At 34.7% G+C, this 25,116-nt stretch overlaps 1 pseudogene; it reads left to right on the forward strand.

Moving 5' to 3' along the window:
• LOC125138434 overlaps positions 1-25,116 on the forward strand; it is a 99,209-nt pseudogene continuing 74,093 nt past the window's right edge.

The raw sequence follows: 25,116 nt of genomic DNA on the forward strand, positions 1-25,116 counted from the left end.
ACTGAGTCTACACACTTTTTCCAGGATGCAGAACAAACAGGTTAGAGATTCTGATTTAATAATGAATCAGTTTGTTGTCTCTTTTATCTAAATAATTTAAATCAATGTTTAACAGAAAATAATCTGCATTGAGCAGAATATATAAGGCTTGTTTTATTTGTCAGAGGAAGAGCAGATTTTAGTGCTACACACTGAGGCATATTATCGTACACAGGATTGTAATTCTGCAACCTGTAGGGTGTAAAATACTTCAGAGGTATGTTATTGTACAGTTCCACATTATAGAATTTATGTTTTTTATTCATCTAAATACAATAGGAGCACAGTCTCGAACATGCAGTCTATTTTATCTCAGAGTTTAAGGGACTTTTATCCGACAATTATCGCTCTCTAGTGGCTGTTTTTAATCCGATATGGGTGCAACAAAATGGGAGCAGTAGATAATGTTAGAAATCTCATCTATTATATATAATAGATCATCATAGAAAATAAATAAATAAATAACTAATAATAATGCACTTTCCAGGTAAACCTGTAACTGATGTTGAGGTAAAATGGATTCCTCTCAGGAAACAGACCCTTCAGACGAACTGGCTGCTCAAAATGTAATGACTATTTTATACGGTTTCTTTTTTTTTTCAGTTCAGAAGTTGTAGAAAATATTAATAAAAAAAAAAACATTATTTAGTTTTTTTTAATGAATTTTCTTTCAGAATCCTGCTGAAGAGAGAACAGACTCTGTGGAGAATTCTGACATGTTTCCACACAACATTTCTCATGGTAAGAAATCTTGATTAAAAAAACTAATTCTAAAAAAGAATAATTTGCTACTTAATTAACAGTTAATGCACAAAATAATCATTAACACAGCAAATAATAATGATGTGTATTAATTCACTGGCGCCTGAGATATATATGAGTAGATAATAATGTTACACTGTTGACCTACAGTATAAATAAAGCTTAATACAGATTTCTGTTATTAAACTCCTTTTTTGTGCATTTAGTAGAGTATATAATAAAGTGTTGTGAAGTGGCAGGACTTCAGAATTATTAACGTTATCTCTTCAAACATCTTCATTAGAAAGAGCAGGACAGCTACAACCAGACACTCTGAACACAAGAACAGAGGTGAGAGGAGCTCAGAATGCCTAATAATAATAAAATCACTTCAGATATCTAATGTATACATCCTTTTGGACACTTATGTTTCATCATTTTAAGTCGGAGACCCAGGTAAGAGCTGAGGCTACTTCAGAGAAAACAGGAGAAACTCCACATGATGGACAGAAACACACAACACTGACAGGTACACTGACTGCCTCTAATGTAATGTTCACTTTAAATCACATGTCATTGTGAAATATAAATCACAGAAGAATGTTAGTGGGATTATAGGGGAAAAAAAGAATTTAATAGTATATAATACAGTCTTATTAGGTTATTTAAATATACATTTGTCTGAGGTGAAGCTCAAAACATAAAAGATGATGATTAAAACATGATAACACTGTATTTTAGCTCTGTACCTCTTCCACATGTATTTATAATTTTATATAAATGACTATATGCAAATACTGAAGCAGGTTATGAATATCAGGTTTGGAAAGGTTTATGAAATAAAAATGATTGAGTAAATTAGTGGATGAGAATGTAAGTGTGTGGTGCAGTGTTCTAATGTCATGTGTAGTTCATCTGTAAGACATTTGAGTTACATTAAAATCCCACACAGGTTCTATTCAACAGGTGACATGTAATACAACTTACCTTCAAAGTGACAAAAAACAACTGATAAAACATGTAAACACTTACAGTACGTTAAACAGAGCTCTTCAGGAGCTTGGAAATGACACTGGCTTCATGTCTGTTTGGTACAAAGAGGCCACCATTCATGCATGCATATATGTAAAATGTGCTTTTGAGTTGAACTGCGTAAAGTTGATAACCAGTTTCCAGATAAACAGTTTCCTTCAGCTAGTATTATACATATTGTTTTATATTCAAAATCAGATTATTAATAAAAGTCATTGTGGCCACTAGAAGGCAGGATGGAGGAAATTTTAGTCTGATCGAAGGAAATAAATTTATTGTAATTTTAACTGACCATGCGAACCATGATGACCAGGCTAACATTTACAGGTTTTATGTAAGTATACTGTGGACTAAACTAGTGGCAAGATCCACATGCATTTCCTGTCAAGTTATATTTTGTCTCGTTGAAAAATAGAGATAGCTTAGATACCAAAATGAGTAACACAACTAACTGTCTGCTAGAACAGTTGAAGCAGAACAGGACATGGCATTGCTTCAGGTGTGTGTTGAAAGGTGTGTGTACACACTGTTCTTTTTGACTAAAATATCAAAAACAATCACCTCATCAAACATGACATTTTATTTACCATCAAATTACTGAAAATCTCCTGAAAAAATTAGGATTATTTTTCTTCAATCAGCATCTCTACATATTTGCCAGTGACAACTGAATTCCAACACAGACACCTCTGCTTCTGCTTAATGAAGTATTGATTATCTCCTGAACCACATTTATACCAAATTTATCAAGGGAAAGGATAAAAACCAAAGCTGATGTCATCATGATCTTCTTCCTATATGTCTAGCTGGATGGCAAATAAAACAAATCTAGTAGTACTGCAAAAAATAAATAAAGACATTTTTTGCAAATAAATGTTTTAAATGATGATATGTTTATTTGGAAGAGATGTTCTCAGTAGTTTATAGAATAAAAGAAAGGCATTCGTGTCCAGAGAAACTGATAATCTGATACATTTGCAGTAATCACTTCATTTTTTTCTGAGCTGTATTCAATGTGTTTATTGTATTAATTCTAATAGTTTAATGATAACAAACCAGTCTGGTACAATGTTTATTTCCAACAATCTGTGTTTTAGAAATCTGTAAGTCATTTCAGTGACATTTATTTAGACTAGCTTAGTGTGCCAGATCTTATAAGAACATAACTAAAAGATAATTATTAACCTTTTATTTGAGGTCCTATCAGGTCTGGAACACTAAGCTAGTTTTTGGACATATTTAGGTGAATTAAAAGACAATCCACCAGAGAAGGATGTTCTACAGGAGCCCTCACAGTCTTCTCAAACAGAAGAGGAGGGGTTTGAGGTGAGGAGCAATGATCTACATTCTTACTTGTAGTCTAAATTTTATATTAATCAGACCCTTCAGTATTTCTCAGGTTTTTTGTAATTGTTGTGTCCAAAAAAGCTTGATTTTCCTGCAGATTAATTTTTTAATGTGTTATTCATGCACGGGTAAGACACATGGGTAATTACATTATATTACAGCTGTAATGTTCCACACACATGATACAGAGAGATCTTTAGCTGGGTGTGTGCTGTGATGACCTGCTGTAAATGTACAGCAATCTGGAAAAATTGCAGATCTTGCAAATGTCACAGAATCTCTCTCTCTCTCTCTCTCTCTCTCTCTCTCTCTCTCTCTCTCTCTCTCCTCTCTCTCTCTCTCTCTCTCTCTCTCTCTCTCTCTCTCTCTCTCTCTCTCTCTCTCTCTCTCTCTCTCTGTCTCTCTGTCTCTGTGAAGTAATTCTGTAAAGTAAGGATGCTTTCAAAAATATTCAATATTTATAAAATAAACACACACACACACACACACACACACACACACACACACACACACACACACACACACACACACACACACACACATATATAAAAAATCAAATATGTTTTTGGTGTGACAATCTTTTGGCTTCAAACCAGCATCAATTCATGCACTTACGGAAACAGCTGTATAGGAGCTTCACACTGGGTGAGGAACAAACAAACTCTAACAAGGTCAGGTTGTGGAGACAGTTTCATATCACAGATCATACACCATGACAAGACAGCACAGCAAAACTACTGTCCAGAGAAATCTGATCAGAAGTGGTCTTCATAGAAGTTCCGATATGGAAACAAGGTAAAGAGACTTGACTATACACAAAAACATAAGAACTAGGTACAGAAAAATGGCAGCAGGTCTCCGGACTGAGCACAAAATATGAAATATATACGTTGTAGCAGGAGGCAGGATATTCACAGAAGGCCTGGAGACAATAATGAGTATCTGCAGGCAACAGTGAAGCATGAACAATGAGTCCTGGAAGTGATTGATACACACCATCAGCCCTGATCTCAACATCATCCAGTCTGTCTGTAATTACATACAGAGACAGAAGGATCAGAGGCAGCTTAGAGAAGATCTGTGGTCAGTTCTCCAAGATGATTGGTCCACCCTACCTTAAAACACTGTGTGCAAGTGAACCTAGAACTGATGCTGTTGGATTTCTCTTCTGTTCATTTACTTTCCATTTTGTTAAGTAATACTGTAAATATAAACTAAGACTTCTATTTTTCTATATTTTTTAACCTGTCTAAAACTTTTGCACAATACTGTATATTATAAGGCCTGTCTTCTTAGTGTAATTAATTAAATGAATGTAATTATCATATGATCAGCTTGTACCTAACTGCACTATACTGAGACTAAAGGTTTAAAAGTGATCTAACTCAGGTCCGTTTCTCACTTATAATATTTTTATTTTCTAGATTTTGTCTCAACATCAAGATGAAGGTATGAGAACTGTTTTATAAATGTCAGTGAAGTCAAATCATCAGTTATATTTCTGTTTTATTATGTGTAATGAGCTCTGAAGCACTGGATAATGTGTAACCACAGAAAGTTTATACAGCCCTTTACACGCAGTTTCCTTTCACTGTTAACATTTTTGAATATCTTTTTTCTTTAGTTCCACACTATTGGCCAGATAATCAAGACAGGTACAAATAATTTTATGTGAAAAATTTTGATTTTTGTCTCCAATGGTGCATTGTTCATAAAAGAGAAATCACTCTCTCACTCTCTTGTTTCCTGCTTTTCATGTTATAAAAGTTGTATTACTTACGAATGAATGTGAATGACACTAAAATCTCATGGCTGAAATGTCCTTTTTGAACAGCATTTTCTCAGCATTTTTCTGTTAGATGATCTCATCTAGGTGTTTGTGCTCTCTAACTCTCTGTAACACTTTAGGAACGAAGACTGTATTTGTGTGAAGTTTTATGCTGCTCTTCGCAAGGGAGTTGGTTCTTCACATGATAAGATGCATCTTGTATTCTCTGATGGAAATAAAATTGAGATGAAGCCAATAAGGTAAGTTCATAAATTACATTTTACACCATAAAAGGAACTTTTATTATTAAAGCACACACTACATTCATATGTTGTGGTATTTTACTCACTCTCCTAAAAGTATAATTTCAGTTTAAATCAACAAAAAGTAGCTGCAATATGAAGCTGCAAAAAAAGGCAATGAGTTTTCATTATTCAAAATGGGTGTATTTGTTGTTAGGAAAACAACACAGTAATAATTGATTAAGGCTGCAGTTTTTATTTAATTTAATATCAACCTCTCATGACATTCCATAGTGTGTTTGAGTATATTAACCACCAAAACATAAATTCCTCCATGATATAATGTGGTGACATACTGTATTTGACATCTTATTTGTTCTTATGTTATAGGAAAGTCTTCATCTTTTTCAGAACTTTACAGGAATAGAATTCATAACATCAAATTAGTGTGCCAGAAAAATCTAGTGTCATGCCACAAGCCATAACTGTCCACCAAATTAAAACCTCAGAACTTCAGCATTTGTATAAAAGTGAATTTAGATATAAACTGTATAAACTGTTTGTGTTTCTCCAGATCTGATGAAACTGGTCGGATGTTCAAACTTGACCTTTTTTTTGACAAGTTGTACACACAAAATATTTGTTACACATACTGTCTTACTGATAGCAAAGACAACTTTGAAACCCTTGAATATGGAAATCAGAAATACAAATACAGAACATTAGTCAGAGACATCACTGAAAAGGATAAAGGTAAGATTGTTAACTAACAACTAAATGTCTATTAGCATATCACTAAAGATTAGTCAAAAATATTGTAAAAAAATATATCCACAAAATAATTCAACTGATCCACCTTTACTGACTGTTTTCTGTCCCTGTGGAAGAAATCTGAAATTATGCACATGTAAAATACCTTCATCATCAATCACCACTGGGGAAGACTATCAGTACAAAACATACAGATGGTTGTTGACCAGCACAAGATTATCATTATCAAAAGAATAGTAATTGACAATAGTCAGAACTGGAATTTAACACCCACATGATGTATATGCATCATGTATATACAGCTCTGAAATTATTTTGATAAGTTTCTCTGGTTTTACTATTTATAGGTATTTGTTTGAGTAAAGTGAATATTTTTTGTTTTATTCTATAATTTCTAACAAAACTTCTCCCAAATTCCAAACAAACATCTTGTCATTTAGAGCATTTATTTGCAGAACATGAAAACTAGTAAAAATAACAGATGCAGATTTTCAGACGTTGCGTTCTAGCACCGAGATGGTGGAATGAACTTCCCCTTGGGGTCCAGACAGCTGAGTCACTGGCTATCTTCAAACAACTGTTGAAGACCTACTTATTAATGAGACACTTTAACTAGCACTTTCTCCCCTGTTTGTTGTATGAGTGTTAAAAAAAACCTTGAACAGTGATTTAGGCTGATGGTATGTTAAGTCTGTAACCTAGTGAACCAGAGTTAATGTATTCAATGATAGAGACTTAATAGCACTTTTGTACGTCGCTCTGGATAAAGGCGTCTGCCAAATACTGTAAATGTAAATGTGAATGTAGATGTACTGATTTACATGAAAAAAATGTACTTTATAAATACAGATGTTCTTCATGGTCAGAATGCACCGTATGTACTGATATATTTCGTATTTCTTTTATTTTTCAGTCTTTCACCAGTTTGATGATGTATGCATGCAAACAGGAAAATGGTATTGGAAGAAGAAAACCACAGTGCTTAACAAAATACGATCCAAATTCATTCGTGCAATGTTAACACAGCTGATGAACTGCACAAATGAGGATTTATCAGAGATGCAAACTACGGCTTTATTTTTTATTTTTTGTGTTCAAATAAGACGCGTTGTTGACTCTGAATTGCCCCTAATAAAAAAATCTTGGGTAAGTACAAGTGTAATCAGTCTGTATTGTTTGCCAGTTTTAAAGAGCTTTAATGAGATATACTGTATCAGGAAAAATGTAAAAAAATTATTTGATTATTTGGAATTCTTTTCATTTTTTTAGGATGATGTAAAGAAAAAACTGGACAAAGCATTTCAACATACAATTAAGGAGTCAAAAATGAACTCTATAGTTCAATATGTTCTCGCTGCAGCACTTCTTGCTGAGTTTTTTCATATTCAACCTCAGAAAGTTACAATGGAAAAACTGTCTGGAATTGTCAAACAAAATGGCGAGCTGCACGGCCCGCTGACGAGTCTCAATGACACAGTGAGATTGTGAGTTCATTTTTTCATTAATTGCTGACTTCAAAAGTTTTGATATGTTATTGTTTTATTTATATTACAGTAGTATCCTACAGAAGAGATGGTTCTTAAGACACATTTTGTATGAAACATTATTATTTAATGTCAGTTAAATAATACAGTTTTTAATGACTAAATTTGTACATAAAATGTGTATTATAATGGAGGCTATATATGAGTGACTCACAAAGAGAACCTCAACATCTTGAGCTAGAGGTAGCCGAGCTGAAGATGTTGAGGTTCTCTTTGGGAGTGATAAGATTGGACAGGATTAGGAACGAGTACATCAGACAGCTCATGTTGGACATTTGGGGACAAAGTTAGGGAGGCCAGATTAAGATGGTTTGGACATGTTCAGAAGAGGGAGAGTGAGTATATTGGTAGGACATGGAGCTGCCAGCCAGGAGGCAAAGAGGCAGGCCAAAGAGGAGGTATATGGATGTAATTAATGAGGATATGAAGCTAGTGGGTGCAAGTGTTGAGGATGAGAGATGATTCGCTGTGGCAACCCCTGAAGGGAAAAGTTGAAAGAAGAAGAAGGAGGATATATGAGTTACTGGAGACTAAGAAGTGTGACGAAGACAAAATGGTGCTAGGTGTTAATAACTGGCTTTTTCTGAGACTTTTGCATTGGTGGGACCTTCTGAGCAGTGCAACTTAGTTTAATGTAGAATCTTTACTGAATTTATATGTAGTCTTCAAACAGCATGAGAAAACAAAGACATGGGAAATAAATGTGCAAGCCATTCTGGATGAGAAAAAACAGAATTTATAGTGGCATCTGTAGCTATATTTAGTGCATGTGAGGAGATTTATTGTTATGGCAGCAGGACAATGAATTAGATTAAAAGAATATAGGTGATATAGATGATATATGTGTAGACATAGGTTGTCTATGATGTGGGTGTGTGTTTTGATTGACTTAGCTCTGTAGTTACTTGAATGAAGGATACACTTTCTCCACTAAAAGCAAAAAAACAATTTTCACTGTAAAAATGAAATGAATAAGTATATCTAACTAACATTCCACATTTCAGTGATAATAATAGTAAAATATAGGGAAAGGGAATAAAATAGGCTATATGATTTGGATGAATAGTGACATGCAGTTCTGTGATAAACTGAAATAAGTAGTTTAGTGAATTTGAATCACTCATACACATTTTTATATAAATGATCATTTGTTATTTATTTATTTTGTTTCTTTTACAGGGAAATTTCCAAAGCTGTACGTTATGTGTACAATCTGGCTTGCAAAATGTCACCAAAAGCAGCACTTTGGTTTATGGCACTGTTTTATGCAGTATCTCCAGACTGTGTTCATAAATTAGCATATAAACAATATATGCAAAAGTTGTCTGCACACAGGTACTGCTAATAACTTTTAGTTCAAATAATAACAATGGGCAAAAAACATTTAAGTTCTACTGTAGATTGATGACATTAATAATTTAATGATGACACAAATATATTTAACCCATGTTTTCCTATTTAAAATCATTGTCCACTTAATCTGAAGTATATTTAAGCTTGCTTATTTATTTATTTATTTGTTTGTTTGTTTGTTTGTTTGTTTGTTTGTTTATTCATTCATTCATTCGTTTATTTATTTATTTATTTTTATTTAGGTTAGCTTGTTATTGAATGAATTTGAATAGGATCAGCTAGACAAATTTTATACCTTCTGGTAATACCAGTCAATATTTTGTTTCCCTCAAAAGTCTTAAAAAAATATCCAAAGAAAAAAGTCATCTGCATATTTTAAAAAACAAATGATTCTTGTACAAAGATCTGCACAGTCCAGCAGCAGGATCCTTGGCTCTCACTGCCACAGCCTGGATTTTATTTCCAGGCAGGGAACCAACCCAGCCACTAAGAGGTTAAATCTCAATGCCATTCAGCATAAACATCTGCTGTGACGTCCCTTAACAGGGAGCAGCTGAAGGACAACAGAAAGAAATATTACAACTGTTTTTTGCACATTTGGAGTAGTAAAGCTGCAAAATTGATTTCTTATTGAAATAAGTAAATAATAAACTCAGTTTATTTGTTGTCTCATGTAATGAAACTGGTGCTTTTGTAATTTTTTAAAATATTTAATTAAATCTCTTATTAAGGGACTTCTCAGAAATGATCGAGACACACATTGGGATGATCAAGAGAAAAAAAGAATTCAGAGATGCTGTATTAGACATGTCTAATGTGGGAGATGGATGCTACCTCATGAAAATCACCGTTACTCCAGAAGAATTCTTGTCACTGCTGATAAAATGGGAGAAGAGCTACAGTTTACATGTAAGTGTTAATCGAGGAAAGGTTTTATGCAGCTCTATTTCAGCCTTGTCCAGTTTTAAACCCACAAGCATGAACTTGCATCTTAACAGAGGTGGCAAAAGTACACACATCCTTTACTCAAGTAGAAGTACAGATACTCATTTTTTAAAAGACTCTAGTAAAAGTAGAAGTAGTGACTACACTCTTTTACTCAAGTTAAAGTAAAGAAGTATGCGCTCTGACATGTACTTAAGTAAAAAGTCGCCGTTACTACTACCTGTTTGGTGTCATGCTGGTAACTGGATGTCATGGTTTTTTTTATATATACATATATATATATATATATACATTTTGGAGTGTGCTGGTGGATATTTGTGTTCATCAGCCACAAGAGTGTTACAAAAGGCAGGCACTGATGTGGGTGAGGTAGGGTGGAGTCAGTGTTCACATTCATCCCAAAGGTGTTCAGTAGGGATGAGATCAGAAAACAACCACATATAGCAGGAAAGGTCAGGTGACCCAATACTTTTGGAAATATAAATATATACCAAGTGTATCACCAAGGCCATATCCCAAACTGTAGGGAGATTCCAGCTCTGTCCTTGAAAACAACTCTATATTATTGTGATGTTTTACAAATGACAAAATTAATGTTAATTAAATTAAGCACTTCGTGTTTTTTGGGTTGACACAATTCGCAACGCATTCGCCAGGAATCCTTTTTTTATTTCAAACATCTCCCTCATATATGGCCATGGGTGTTCAGGAATGTCCTCGTTGTTAGTTATTTTAACATCGGTGACTCCCTCTGAATTAACATTAGCCATTCCTTTTGTAGGCGTGCTGCTCATTGTTAGCTCCGCTATCCTTAGTCTATGTCTGATAGCCAGTAAATAATACAGTACACCAGTCACATGGTGAAAAAGCCGCACAATGACAGGATGATAGGCTGGAAACAGCGCTCATGAAAATGTAAGAAGTAAAAAGTACAGATATTTGTGTAAAAATGTAATGAGTAAAAGTAAAAAGTTGTCCGAAAAATAAATAGTGGAGTAAAGTCCTGATACCAGAAAAATGTACTTAAGTACAGTAACGAAGTATTTTTACTCCGTTACTTCCCACCTCTGCATCTTAAAAATATCTGTGCAGCATATTTAGTCTAGGACATTTATACTTTTTTTTTTTTGTAAACAAGCGTAGATTCCAAACAAATAAACACACTATCTATTTGACTTACTGATGAAGAGATGGAAGTACAGCATGTGGAATACTACATTGTGGCAGAGAATCGAAAAACTGTAGTGGATATAGTATGTCCTTCTAGTTATTTTTGAATCTGCACGACCTTTACAGTGCTCAGTGTACATGAGTACACCCCCTTTAAAAAGTAATATTTTAAACAATATCTCAATGAACACAAAACAATTGTCCAAAATGTTGACAAGACTAAGTTTAATATAACATCTGTTTAACTTATAACATGAAAGTAAAGTTAATAATTTAATTTAAAATACACATTTTTCAGTTTAACTCAAATTAGGGTGATGCAAAAATGAGTACACCCCATAACAAGTAGACTAAATCTAGTACTTTGTATGGCCTCCGTGATTGTTAATGACAGCACCAAGTCTTTTAGGCATGGAATGGACAAGCTGGCAACATTTTGCAACCTCCATCGTTTTCCATTCTTCAAGAATGACCTCTTTTAGAGATTGGATGCTGGATGGAGAGTGATGCTCAACTTTTCTCCAGAATTCCCCATAGGTGTTCAATTGGGTTCAGATCAAGAGACATACTTGGCCACTGAATCACTTTTACCCTGTTCTTCTTCAGAAATCTAACAGTAGATGTGTGTTTAGGATCATTGTCAAGTTGGAAAAGTGCATGACGACCAAGGGCACGGAGTGATGGTAGCATCTTCTCTTTCAGTATAGAGCAGTACATCTGTGAATTCATGATGCCATAAAATGAAATGCAGCTCGCCGACACCAGCAGCACTCATGCAGCCCCACATACTGTAAGGATACTGCCACCACCATGTTTCAATGTAGGCACCATGCATTTTTCTTTGTTTTCTTCACCTTTGCGACGCCATACAGTTTTGAAGCCATCAGTTCCAAAAACATTTATCTTCGTCTCATCACTCCAGAGTATAGTCCCAGTAGTCCATCTTTGTCAGCATGGGCCTTGGCAAACTCTAGGCAAGCTATTTTGTGCCTGGCTTTTAGGAGAGGGTTCTTTCATGGATGGCACCCATGCATGGCATTCCTGTGCAGTGTACGCCATATATGTCACAGGAAATAGTCTTCCCAGTTTGGCTTTCTACTTCTTTAGATAACTGCAGTGAACTTGCATGCTGATTTTCTTCAACCCTTCTCATCAGAAGATGCTCCTCTAGAGGTGTTAACTTCCGTGGACGACCTGGACATCTCTGTGAGATGGTTGCAGTTCCATCTTTTTAAAGTTTTGTACCACTTTTGCTACAGTATTCTGACTGATAAGTAAGCTTCACCTATCTGGTGTAAAGAAATTATTTTCTATCTCAGGTCTTGTGACATTTCTCTTCCATGTGGTGCCATTGCTGACAGCATGAAATGGGATGTAGCCTAACACCCTTTTATAGTCAACTGTCTGCTGGACACCTGTGTAATGAATAATTAGACTCACCTGTCGTTGAATTGTTGTTAAATTAGACATTTGTAGTCTAAAATTTTGCTTGGCTCCAGACACTTTCAGTGGCGTGTACTCATTTTTGCATCACCCTAATTTGAGTTAAACTGAAAAATGTGTATTTTAAATTAAGTTATTGACTTTACTTTCATGTTATAAGTTAAACAGATGTTATATTAAACATAGTCTTGTCAACATTTTGGACAACTGTTTTGTGTTTATTGAGATATTGTTTAAAATATTACTTTTCAAAAGGGGTGTACTCATTTATGCTGAGCACTGTACACCTTGAGAAAGGTTTGGATATGCTTTCTATTTGTCTTGTCAGGAACTGCATGAGGATGTGAAAACAGCAGCCTTGCACATTAAGGACTGGATAAAAGAAAGGTACATTGAAAAAGACAGATTAATGACTAAATCACATACGACACAGTGCTCTCCATAATGTTTGGGACAAAAGCACTACCAAAATTTGTACCCAAACCCTTGACAAGTAGTTAAAGTGCTCAGCTTTGTTTCAGCAGTGCAGCAGTAGTAGTTCACTTTGTGTAGCTTTGAGAGATTTTCTGTCTTTTTTGAGATTTTGCTATTTGTCAACATGGGAACCAGAGTTGTATCAGTGAAAGTTGAGAAAACCATTATATGGTAAGGCTGAGAAAGAATGATCAAAATAAAAATATCTCCATACACCAGTCTGACAGAGCAGAAATACTCTAGAGGCAGGTGTGGAGCAGAATGCATTGTCAAGCAGAATGGCCAGGAAAGTCTTCTAAAATACTTACGAGCCTGCAGCGGACATAGATGAACTTGTATCAAAGCGATGGACAAGAGAAACGGGACTGGCCAAGATCCAAAGCATGGCACCTGATCTGTAAACCCTGGGCCTATATGATACTGAAGATACAGTGAATTCTGAGGTGTCTACAAACATAAGACTTCATCCTACACCTTCTCAGTGATAAAGCATTCATTTTTTAAAACTAAAGAGAGGAAAGTACAAGACTTGCCAAGTCAATCACTGGTCTGAGTCCCAATGAGCACGTCTTTATTAAACTGTAGAAAAACCTTAAGGGATTCTAACCCCTGAAACAAGCAGGAGCTGAAGATGGCTGCAGTAGTCTGACAGAGCATCAACAGAGAAGATACTCAGCACCTGCTGATGTCTATGAGTATTGTTTGAGGTGAAATTTTAATGCAAGCATGCAAAGATTATTCCAAACATTATGCAGGACACTCCATACAAGGGCATGCAACTAATAAAACAATGAATGTTTCTAATAAAATAACTAAATGTAAAGTTCTTTAATGTGTACATAAACATAACATAACATGTTTCCAATGAGCAGCCAAGAAAGATCAACTTCAGAAGTACTGAAGAGGGATGTACGCTCCTGCCTGGAGAAAACAGTGACTTTCCTTGCAAACTCTTTAGTTGACAGAAACTGGAAAGATCACTGGAACAATGTCCTGTCAGTACTGCAGCTTCTGAATGCATTCACTGACTATCTGGACCAACTTTCAGATGATATGGTAAATTATTCTTTTGACGCTGTGTGATTAACTATACTGTAGAATTGTGTTAAACAGAGATAACACAAAAAGAGGAGTTACATTTGTAATAAGATATTGATGAAATCGATATATAAAGCATGATAACTCATTTTAATTCATGTTCATATATAGGACATTTGTTAGTAAAGACACATCAGACTAGAGGACCATGGACATACGTATATTATGCTGAAGCTAAGCTAAAGTTCAACTTATTAAAATTTTATTTGCATCTAGCAAACTTTTATTCACAAGCTTAAAATGTAACAATTGTGTTTATAAAAATGCATTGGATTAACACCTACACTGTCAGAGAGCAGACAGGAAGTGTTGAAGCTGTAAAAGCTGAATGATGGGTGCATTATATTTACTGTATTTGAATATTTTGCAGGATTTGAACTCAGAAAAACACAGAGCTACTTTTTTAGATCTAACAAAGATGATGTGTGACTGTATCAGACAACACCAATGTGGAATCAAGACCTTGGAATTTAAGGTATGTGTATTTCACTACCGATTTTTCCAGTTTTTATTGAAATTTTATGTCCAGTCAATGATCCTGAAATGGTACAAAGGTAAGCGGAAAACTGACAAAAGTGTACGTAAAAATTTAGGTTTCTAAAAACTGAAAAATAAACTACATTTACAAACTATATTACAAAATTGTAACAAAATCTTGCAACTGTTCTGCAGAAATGGAACTAAATTAAATCTTGACAGTTAATGCTAACTGTTCCTACAGGTGTCCTAATAAACCCTCTGTCTGTATAAAAGCAGTGCTGGAACAGATTGTGTTACTGCAACCTCTTAAACAATATCTGCTCACTATGTTAAAGTATGATCACCTGTTATATCTGGAAAAGGTGGCTACTTTGAGTCAAAAAATATAGATTAATTTAGATGTCATGATGTGTTTTTATATTTATTTCTTCTATGCTTTAATTACAGAGTACATTACAAGTTTAAACTTAAAAGTGGAGGTGTTCAGTAGTGTTTTTTTGACCAGCTACAGCAGCTTCGGGTGACATTTCACCCACAGCCAGAGTACTAATGTATTTGGAAAGCTTTGTAAACAACCAGTTCATTCAGTTCACAATGTTCTGCAATGAAATAGTGTTGGTGATAAAACTGAACAAATGTTTATTGTTCACTCTTAAATGTACATTGAAAATTGACAGCTGATAAAACCTGTGCTCCAGGTCCCATATTCATATAACATTTAAGGCTAAATGTAGCTCTTAAAGGTATAGTTCACCCAAAAAAGAAAATTGTGTCATTTTTAAAAATATCATCTTTTGTGTTAAACAGAAGAAAGAAACTACACAATTTTCATGTTTGGGTGAGCTACATTTAGCCTTAAATGTTATATGAATATGGGACCTAGAGCACAGGTTTTATCAGCTGACTGTCTTTTGTTGCTTATAATAAATTGGAATGTTGATAACACATAAGCAGTCTTTAATAATGCTCTAAATTACATGTAGATGCATATTTTATGCATTAGTGAGTGTGGTGGTGCCTATGGGGTGTAGCTCTAGGATGGGTGCGTATAAGGCTGGGAGGGGGGAGAAAATTACAGTATACTCACTACAAAAATCTAGACTACACCACTGCATATAATGAAAATGTCATTATTTTAAAATCAACACAGCCAAAAGACATAAAGGGGGCTTGACTTATTCAGCCACTGAGCTACCACCACCCTAAACTTAAACTATAATCTAAACTATTTTGTACATTAGGCTTACACAATAGTAATGTTTTGTGAAGAATATGATTTCTTTTTCAGCACTGGAGTGCAGTGTTTAAACTTCAGTTGCCAAAAGTTTGGCAAAAAGACTGGGAGGAAGTTCTAAAGAAACAATTCAAAGAATATCTACAAAAGGCGAGTTTTATTTTAAATTAGAGACCCAACAAGAACACATAGTGAATCACTGCCTTTGTTCTACCAACTAGAATAAGAAATATACAAGAGTATACAAATGAAATGTATCGTGATGTATCAGTTACGTTACAGAAAGTAAAAACAAAATAATCTATACAGAAGAATGTAGCACATTGTAGTTATTGCAGTGAAAATTCGGCTTTAGTATGTTCATTGATTTCAGTAAACTGTTGAATTTCATTAATTGTTTTCCACATAGTTTAAATCTTTATACCAATTTTTTACAATTCATGTTTTAGCATTCTCATGATATATATATCATTTCTGTGTAACTGTATATCTACATTTTTATACCTTTTATATGTATTAATTTTTTAAAAAATATTCTTCAACCAGGAAAAGATAGCTGATCAAGTTCGATACTACTGTACTTATACTGATCTTTGTCCAGCAATGGAGGACTGCTTGTTAACTTGTGCTCAAAATGCAATTAACAAGCAGGTCACTGAGGTAAGGTTCATTGAAGGTATATGTTTTCAACGTACCTTCAAATTGAGAATGATTAGTAACCTGATAAGCAAAAAGTTTATTTTATTATTTAGAGCATAAACTTATGGACGTATTGTTTATCGTTACATGTTTTTCTGCAAAACACTGATCTCTTTCTGGATGAATGACTATGTATTAATTAGTGCAAAAAAAAGTTGTCTACTTGCAAAGCACACATACACAAACCAAAACTTTTAGTCCATTAACATCAGCACCGGAAGCAACACACTTCAGATATCAGGCACCCAGTGCCATGTGCAATGTGTGAAAATACTGCAGCAAAATGTGTAAAAATTTAAAAACCATACCTAAATTGAGCAGTTTAAATTTGTGGGTTTTTTTTCTTTTAGAGCAATCAGACCAATCAGAAAGGACGTCAGTCTACTTGGGTGAGACTTTAGTAGTCAAGCAATACAAGTCTAAAACAAATTATAATTATTACTATAGATTGTCTTGTGATATGATCTTAACAAATGAAATTTGATGTGGTCAAAACAGAGGGAGCTCCTTAACATAATATCAGAGTCTACTAAACCTGGACTACTGTCCTTCGTTATCCAAAGCAAGCTGCGTGACCTAGAGTGGAGCGACAAGGACTTTCTTTTCCTTCTGTATGATGAACAGCTGAGAGATGTTTTTTGTACAGTGGGTAAGATATTTTTTCTCTTTCTTTTTACTGACGTTTTTTGTCATTTATATTTTTGTATGTCTATTTGAGCTTTAACTAATGATGATTAGATTTTAGATTTTAGACTATTCATGACACAGTATTGGAATGTGGATAGTCAATACCAGTACAGAAAATGACACCATTACAAAAACAGACATCTAGCAGACACTCCTTCACTAAAATATTTGTGAAACATGGTCAGAAATAAATAAAACCAGAACATATGGTAATAGACTAAACTAAGTACTTATAAATTGTAATAATATATTAACACAATTGTATATTTCTTAGCAAATTTCTTCATGTTAACTGTGAACAGCTTAAGTAATATAACCTAAAACATAGTGCTACAGTAAGCCTTAAAGTAAACACACTGGTTGTAAAAAGACTTGCTGAGTAGCGTAGGAACCTGATGCTTTTTGTTAGACTCTTCCGTTAGACTATATATCATTTTATTTCCTGGTATTTACATCTGGAAGTGTTAAACAGCATGGAGGCAGGACACCCTGTTTTAAGTGAACTGTTGTATTGTAGTAGTAAGTATTGAAATTGTACTCTTCTAATAAGTACCCTAATTTAATGGTCTGCTGATTGACTTGACTCTAAAACCTTCCTCAATTTCAGCTGATGAAGTCCTGTGTTGAGTATCAGTGTATTTTGAAAGTTCCTTCCAATTGAATTTGATTCATTTCTTTGAAAATGAACGGACAGAATGTTTCTCTTATCATTCAGTAAAACATGGTGGTGGTATCTTGGCATTGGCTTTCACTGCTGCTGAACTACTGATTCTATCAGACAATGGGCCTTTTTACACCTGGTCGCTTCATGTGTTTTTGTCTGATCCGATAGCTATCTGATTTGTTAAAACTGTTCCATTTACATTAGGCCACATAAATGCGTCTCGGTGAATCGGATATCAATCCGATCTTTCTACTCCCGCCCAATATGCAAATATATTTTACCTCATTTCCGGGGTAATTGAAATGGAACACGCTTTGGTGTATGCGGTTGCTACAAAAAACAGCATTTACTATTTGCTGCATTTTCGCTGGTGTCAGCAGTGCATTTTAAGACCCAACGAGACACTTGGGTGAAAGATCAAAGCCAGCGCTGGTGGGAAAACATATTTGTTTCTGGCGCGATGCACGACTCGCGAGTCACCTGCGAGTGACATACTTCCGTTTGGGAGGAGTATACCTGTAGCACTGACGTATGTGGCTTGAAAAACCACATGCATTTACACTTGTCTAGTTTCATCTGAAATGCGTCCCAGACCACCTCCTGAAGTGGTTTGAGCGATCGGATTTATATCTGTCTCGAAACCGTTTTGGAGGGCATTTACACCTGGTCTTTTTACCATCGGATATCTATCGGATCACAGAAAACACATGAAGTGATCAGGTGTAAAAACCCCCAATGTTTCTCTAGAAATATGAATTTATTCTGTTTATACCTTCACCAGATTTAGCAGCCATGAAAGCCCATGCCATGACACCACCAACGCCATGTTTTACTTATAAGCTTGTATGTAATGCATCTTGAGCAGATAGGGCTTTCTCCATATTTTGACCTATCTATCACTTTGATTCATCTTGGTTCCAGTCACATGTATCAGTATCACTTGTGCGTTACAAGATGTATAGTTGTGAACAAAATATCGTATAACAAAAATGTTGTATAACACATCTAGATGTAAATATCAGGAAATGAAAGCTAAACTTCTGATCCATCATCCCATGAACATCTTTTGAAATTAAACTTTTGTCCTCAGAGTGTGTCAAAAGAAAAACTTGCAGTCCTAGTACTTTAAGGAGTTCTGTGTGTGATGTTTGACAATATAGTTTAATAAAGTTGCTGTATGAAAATACTATGAACCTGGTGGACAGGTTTACTCAAAGCGGAAGCTGTCATACAGATAGCCCAAAATGCCCGAAATGTACCCTCTGAGCCAGGAAGTTGGCAATTTAATGTTCAAACATCACTTCTCTAATCCTAAAGCAATGAAACAGCAAGTCCAATTTATTTAGTCCAAGACCTAGTCTGCACTTTCAAAAAGTAGGTTAAAGTGTATTCAAAACAATTCTGGTGAGTAATGAGACTTTTTGCTCTCTGCAGATAAAAAGCACATGGAAAATATCTGTATGGCACATGACACAACAAAACAACTAATACAGAAAGCTCACAAACTAATGGACCAACTGATCGAGGACATGATAAACAAGTCATTATCATGCAGACTGCTGAATGAAATCTTTAAAAGGAAACAACACGCCAACCGTTACTTCCTAAGTAAGTTTAAAAGTTTTGATGTTCTTAAATTCTGCCTTTTCTCTAGTTCCCATCTCAACATCAAATATAGATATCTTAGGTTGAAAAAGTGTGTACTTGTGTCCAACATATTTCACCTGGAAAGGACAGAAGGTGAATATCTTATGAAGGAGACAATCTAGTGTTTAAATCACACATCTCCCATTTTGCCTGTAGCTGAACTTGTCGATCATGTGACAAATAACTGTTCATTTCATTAATTTAAATACATTGCACTGGTTAAAATTTTATGCATTAACCCTTGTTTTGACTGCTTATAAAAAAAGTATATATGATGGCCTTTTTTTTAGTCTAACTTGTTTCCAACATATATTAACATTTTGCAAAAAATATAAATAAATATAAATATATATATATATATATATATATATATATATATTCAGTATAACAAACCTTATTTATATACAAAAATGCCTAATGTTTTAGTAAAATAAAAAAAAACAAATTTTGAATTATTTTCACTATAGAGGCACAAAAGTTGCACAGTTACAGGCTGGTGTATTTCAAGGGCAGGATTCACCATTCTGTGTGTAGTATCTGTTTTAAACTTGTAATATCTATTTTGCCCACCTGATGTGATATGATCAACCAACAACAGGCCACACACACACACACACACACACACACACACACACACACACACACACACACACACACACACACACACACACACACACACACACAAACTCAAAAACATGCCATAATTTCATGTGAATAAAACTTTGTTGACCTCCTTATGCTTTTTTATTATACTTAATTTATGAATGATAAACTTTATAAAATTTTGCCATGTGGTGACTAAAATAAGCAGAAATTATTAAATATTATTTTGGATAACCACTGACTGATAAATGTCAAACATTACTCAGCATATCTCTAGGCCAAAGCTGACTGATGCAACTAAATTCATAAATAAGAGAGGAAACAAATATGATTTGAATATGAAAACACAACAAACTTGTGTGTGTGTGTGTGTGTGTGTGTGTGTGTGTGTGTGTGTGTGTGTGTGTGTGTGTGTGTGTGTGTGTGTGTGTGTGTGTGTGTGAGAAGATTGTTGGTAGAAGAGGAAGAGAAGAGAAGATATTGTCCCCAGCTGGACAAATGCATATAACAAGTGTGAAATATTTACAAATGATTGTTTTTTTGGAGGCCCAATGAATTGCAATGCCCAATGCTATGTTCTCTAAAACCAAATGATTTTTATGAAAACTCTTCCTGTATAGGAAAAAACATGGACACATTTTTGAAGACAATAAAGGAAGCAGAGGAGGATTTTAAAAAATTTGAAGGCCAAAAAAGAAAAGTGAAGGTGCTCTATGACCTTAACCAAGGCATGCCAGGTACAGTGTCTGTTTTTTTGGGGTTTTTTTTAACAGTTCTATTTTAATCTTCCAACATTTTATATTTCACTGACAGTATCATTCTTTACATGTTTAATATTTTAAATAAAATACTTTGTTTGATTTAAAACCCCAGTTTTCTGTCACATCTGTTACCTGTTTGTTCTGTGGTGAATTTATCATCGCTAAAGACTAAGTTTTCAGCACTAAAACATTTATTTATCATTGTTTTTCAGTCGATGTAATACAACTTGAGACAACTTTGTCAATCGAGCTTGAAAAGGAGGAACGATCACTGAAAACTATCATGGGCATGTTGACCAGCGACAAACCTGGAAGTGACACATATTTGGTCAATATTCAGGCATTTGAAAAGATTGACTTTCTGTCTAAAAGCACATATTTCAAAGAACTGTGGAGAGAAACAGCAAAACAAGCCAAGAACACAGAGTTTAAGGATGTTGCATTAATTCCACTTGACCAAATCTACGATAATATTTACAAACCAGCCTTTGAAGAATTTAAAAACACCTACAAGGCCTTGAGGGACCTCTCGATGACTCTTCAGGACTTGAAGAGTAAACTGGGCAAATATTTAGATAGCATGTCAAACGAACTGAATACAATGGCAGAGGTGTTCAGTGAGGATCCACGTGAAATGATTCACAAGACCGATAAACACATTAAACTTTATAGAACTCTTCAGTCTGCAAAAGAAAATGCAGAAGTGATCATTGAACTAAAAAATAACCTCGGGCTGTGTGGAGAGTTTGATGACATTGATAAACTCAAGGTATGCAGAATAGAAAGAATTTCAACTGCTGAATGCTTTTTTTCTTTTGCATGTTTAATGAGTGTACACTGGAACTAGATCTAAATTTGAAAGTGAGACCTACTTACTTTTCAGGGCAAATTAGGATTTTAAACAATTGTCCTGAACATAAGCATTATTAAATGCATATAGACAAAACTGGATCACGTCAAGATAAAAGATCATCAACAATACATTTGATTATTACAATTGAAACTGAAAAGATTGACCTCTTTTCCATCTGTCATGGAACAGCAATGCGTGTAATCATAAATATTCTTCTGATGTTACATATTAAATTGTAGTAATATGTAATTACAGAATATGGACTTCAGTTGCTTGCGTGATCTCACCGAAAATGTGGCCAAAGCTGGAAACGAACTGAAGAAAATTCGAAAGGAAACAAATAGCTTTCTAAGACAATTTAATGAATGCATCAGACGAGGATTCATCTCGTGGATTAAAGAAATTATAAAAGGTAAGTGTTTAGAAACCTTAGGTATAATAATGATAATTTAACTTAAATGTATTAGGCAAGTATAATTGATTTGACATGTTTTAAAATGGATTCTGATTATAATTTTCGCCTCATCTCGTCTTTGTTCCGTGATTTCATGCGTTTGCTTTGTTTACCTTTGTTTTGATTCATGTCTTGTCTCTACCCCTTTATTGTCACTGGTAGTTGCACTGATGTGTCTTGATTATTTTGACCTTGTTATTGCCTAATGCCTTGGATTGTCCACCATTCATAACAAACTGCAACATGCATCCTCCACCATGAACATTTTTTTGTAACAAGATTTATGTTATTATTAGAACAATGCCAAGAAATGATTGTTAACTACTGATAAACCACAGTAATTAGTATTTTATGCATCACTTTACTTTTACTCTTTAATTTTAGACACCGGAGAGCTAACAGCATTTGTGGAGCTGGCCTCAATCTCTGCTGGAGAAAATGCCATGGACATTGATAAAGTGTGCTATTTCAGAGATGCCATATCTGCTGCTGCACCACTCATATATCAGTTGTCTGAAAGATCTGGTACTAAAGAGCTCCTGCAAGCTGTCAATAAGCTTGGTTTTGCTTTGGAAAGTGACCGAGAGCTGCAGAATAAACTAGTAAGATGAAATTTTAAACTCCCTTGTGACAGAAAGTGTGATGGCTGTTAGCTGTTGTAAGATGAGAGAGATGCAGTGTATGGCCAAAAGTTTGTGAACTCCTGATTATCACACCCATATGTGGTTCTTCACAGTTATACAGATTGTCTCTGTGTGCCATAGCATTACATTTTCCTTTCACTGGAACAAAGAGACTCAAACCCTCATCTAGCGTGACACAAAGCAGCTCCATAAGGACATGGCGTGTTAGAGCTGGAGTGCAAGAACTAGACAGAGCATACTAATGGCATAAAATACATTTTAAAACAATTTAAGCATTTGCCAATAACCCATTGACTATAATCACATTGCTGATGACCTTGAAATGTCCTTTGTCAGTGTGCAGTGCATTAAGAAATATTCCAACCCCTTCATTTTTTCACATTTTATGTTGCAGCATTATGGCAAAATATTTTAAATTATTTGTTTTCCTAATCTATACACAATAACGACAAACAAAAAACAGATTATGCTCAGTTATAAATCAGATATAATTTATTGAACATAAAATTTATTTTAAAAATAACTGAAATTTCACAATTAGACCATTTTCTATGGCAAGTGAAATTTGGCTTGGGTGCATCCCATTTCTCTAAATCATCTTTGAGATGCTTCTACACTTGGAGTCCATTAATGTGGTAAATTCAATTAATTGAATGCAGAAAAATGCAGATAACAAAAATGCAGATCAGAGCAAGTCATGAGGTCAAAGTAACTGTCTGCAGAGCTCAGAGACAATTCAATTCATGTTTATTTGTATAGGGCTTTTTATTTGTTTTTTTTGTTTGTTTGTTTTTGTTTATTTAGTTTTTTTATTATTATTTTTAATTGACATTGTTTCAGAACATAAACATAGAACATAAACCATAGAACAGAAGGTTAATATGAAGAATAATAGAAAGATTAATGGAATACAAAATTCAAGATAAATATTAGATATATTTAGTTCACAATGTGTATGTATTTATCAACAATGAGCAGGTTTGAGGTGACTCAGGCAGCAGTGGCAAGGAAAAACTCCCTTAGATGGTAAAGGAAGAGACCTTGAGAGGAACCAGACTTAAAGGGGAGCCCATTCTCATATGGATGACACTGGAGGGTGTGATTATAAATATACAGTCAAACAAATTTTGTATTGATGCAAAAGATCAGATGGAGTTCATATCTCCTCTTTAGTATCTAGTAGAGTCTAACTGGAGCTGGTAGATCTCTAGATGCCTCAGGACTCACAGAGTCAGCCTCATCTCAGTGGATGTCCAAAATCTTCATTGCGTGGAAGACGATAGGAGCTGGTACAATTTCTGGATGCCTCGGGATGGGTAGAAAGAGAGAAGCAGTGGAGAGGGATTAACATATCTGCTGTTCATAAAATGTGCAAATCTGATGTAATAGTGCACAATATTATGGGATGTATTATGTGTACGCTTGACTAAAGAGATGAGTTTTTAATCTACATTTAACCTGGGAAAGTGTGTCTGAGCACCGAACAATATCAGCTAAATATGAAAACACTTTACCACCTTTAGTAGACTTGGATATTCTGGGAACTACCAGAAGTCCTGAGTTTTGTGACCTCAAAGAGCGTGAAGGATTGTAACGTGTTAGAAGACTAGTTAGATACATGGGAGCTAAACCATTAAAAGCCTTATACATAAGTAGCAGCAGTTTGTAATAAATTCTAAACTTAACAGGTAGCCAGTGTAGAGATGATAAAATTGGGGTTATATGATCATATTTTCTTGTCCTGGTAAGAACTCTGGCAGCTGCATTTTAGTCTAACTGTAGACTATTTATTAACCACCTAGTAATGCATTACAATAGTCCAGTCTAAAGGTCATGAAGGCATGAACTATCTTCTCAGCATCGGATACAGATAGGATGTTTCTCAGCTTGGCAATATTTCTAAGGTGGAAGAAGGCTGTTTTGTAGTAGACAGGATTGTGTCTAGGCATAGGCTACAAAACATTTGCCTTTTTGGAGGTACTGTGGCCTCCAAAATTCTTAAATGTAAGAAGTTTGTGACAATCAGAACTCTTCCCTTGTCTGTTTAGCTTGATCACATGAAACCACAGTTCTATCTTTAATCTCAGCTTAATATGTTATGTCTCGGACATGTTATATCTCTATCTGTCACTTTACATTATAAACATGTTTATTATAATATTTTTAACAGAAAGACTCCTGCACCAACATGGAGTGGCTCAAAATTGCCTATGAGACTCATGGTTCTGTTGAGAGGTCATCTTTGCAACAGGCCACAGATATCAATGACAATGGGATTTACATAATCAAAATTCCATCTGATGCTCAGGGAAAGGTGAAATATTCAAATCTGTTACTTATTACACTCAGTTTATAGCTGAATAGATTACAAATGCCCAGTGTTCTGAGATTCTCTTTTCTTACATTTCTTCATAGAGCTGCTC

This window comes from Tachysurus fulvidraco, chromosome 9 (assembly GCF_022655615.1).
Source record: "Tachysurus fulvidraco isolate hzauxx_2018 chromosome 9, HZAU_PFXX_2.0, whole genome shotgun sequence".
In the NCBI taxonomy this organism is placed as follows: domain Eukaryota; kingdom Metazoa; phylum Chordata; class Actinopteri; order Siluriformes; family Bagridae; genus Tachysurus; species Tachysurus fulvidraco.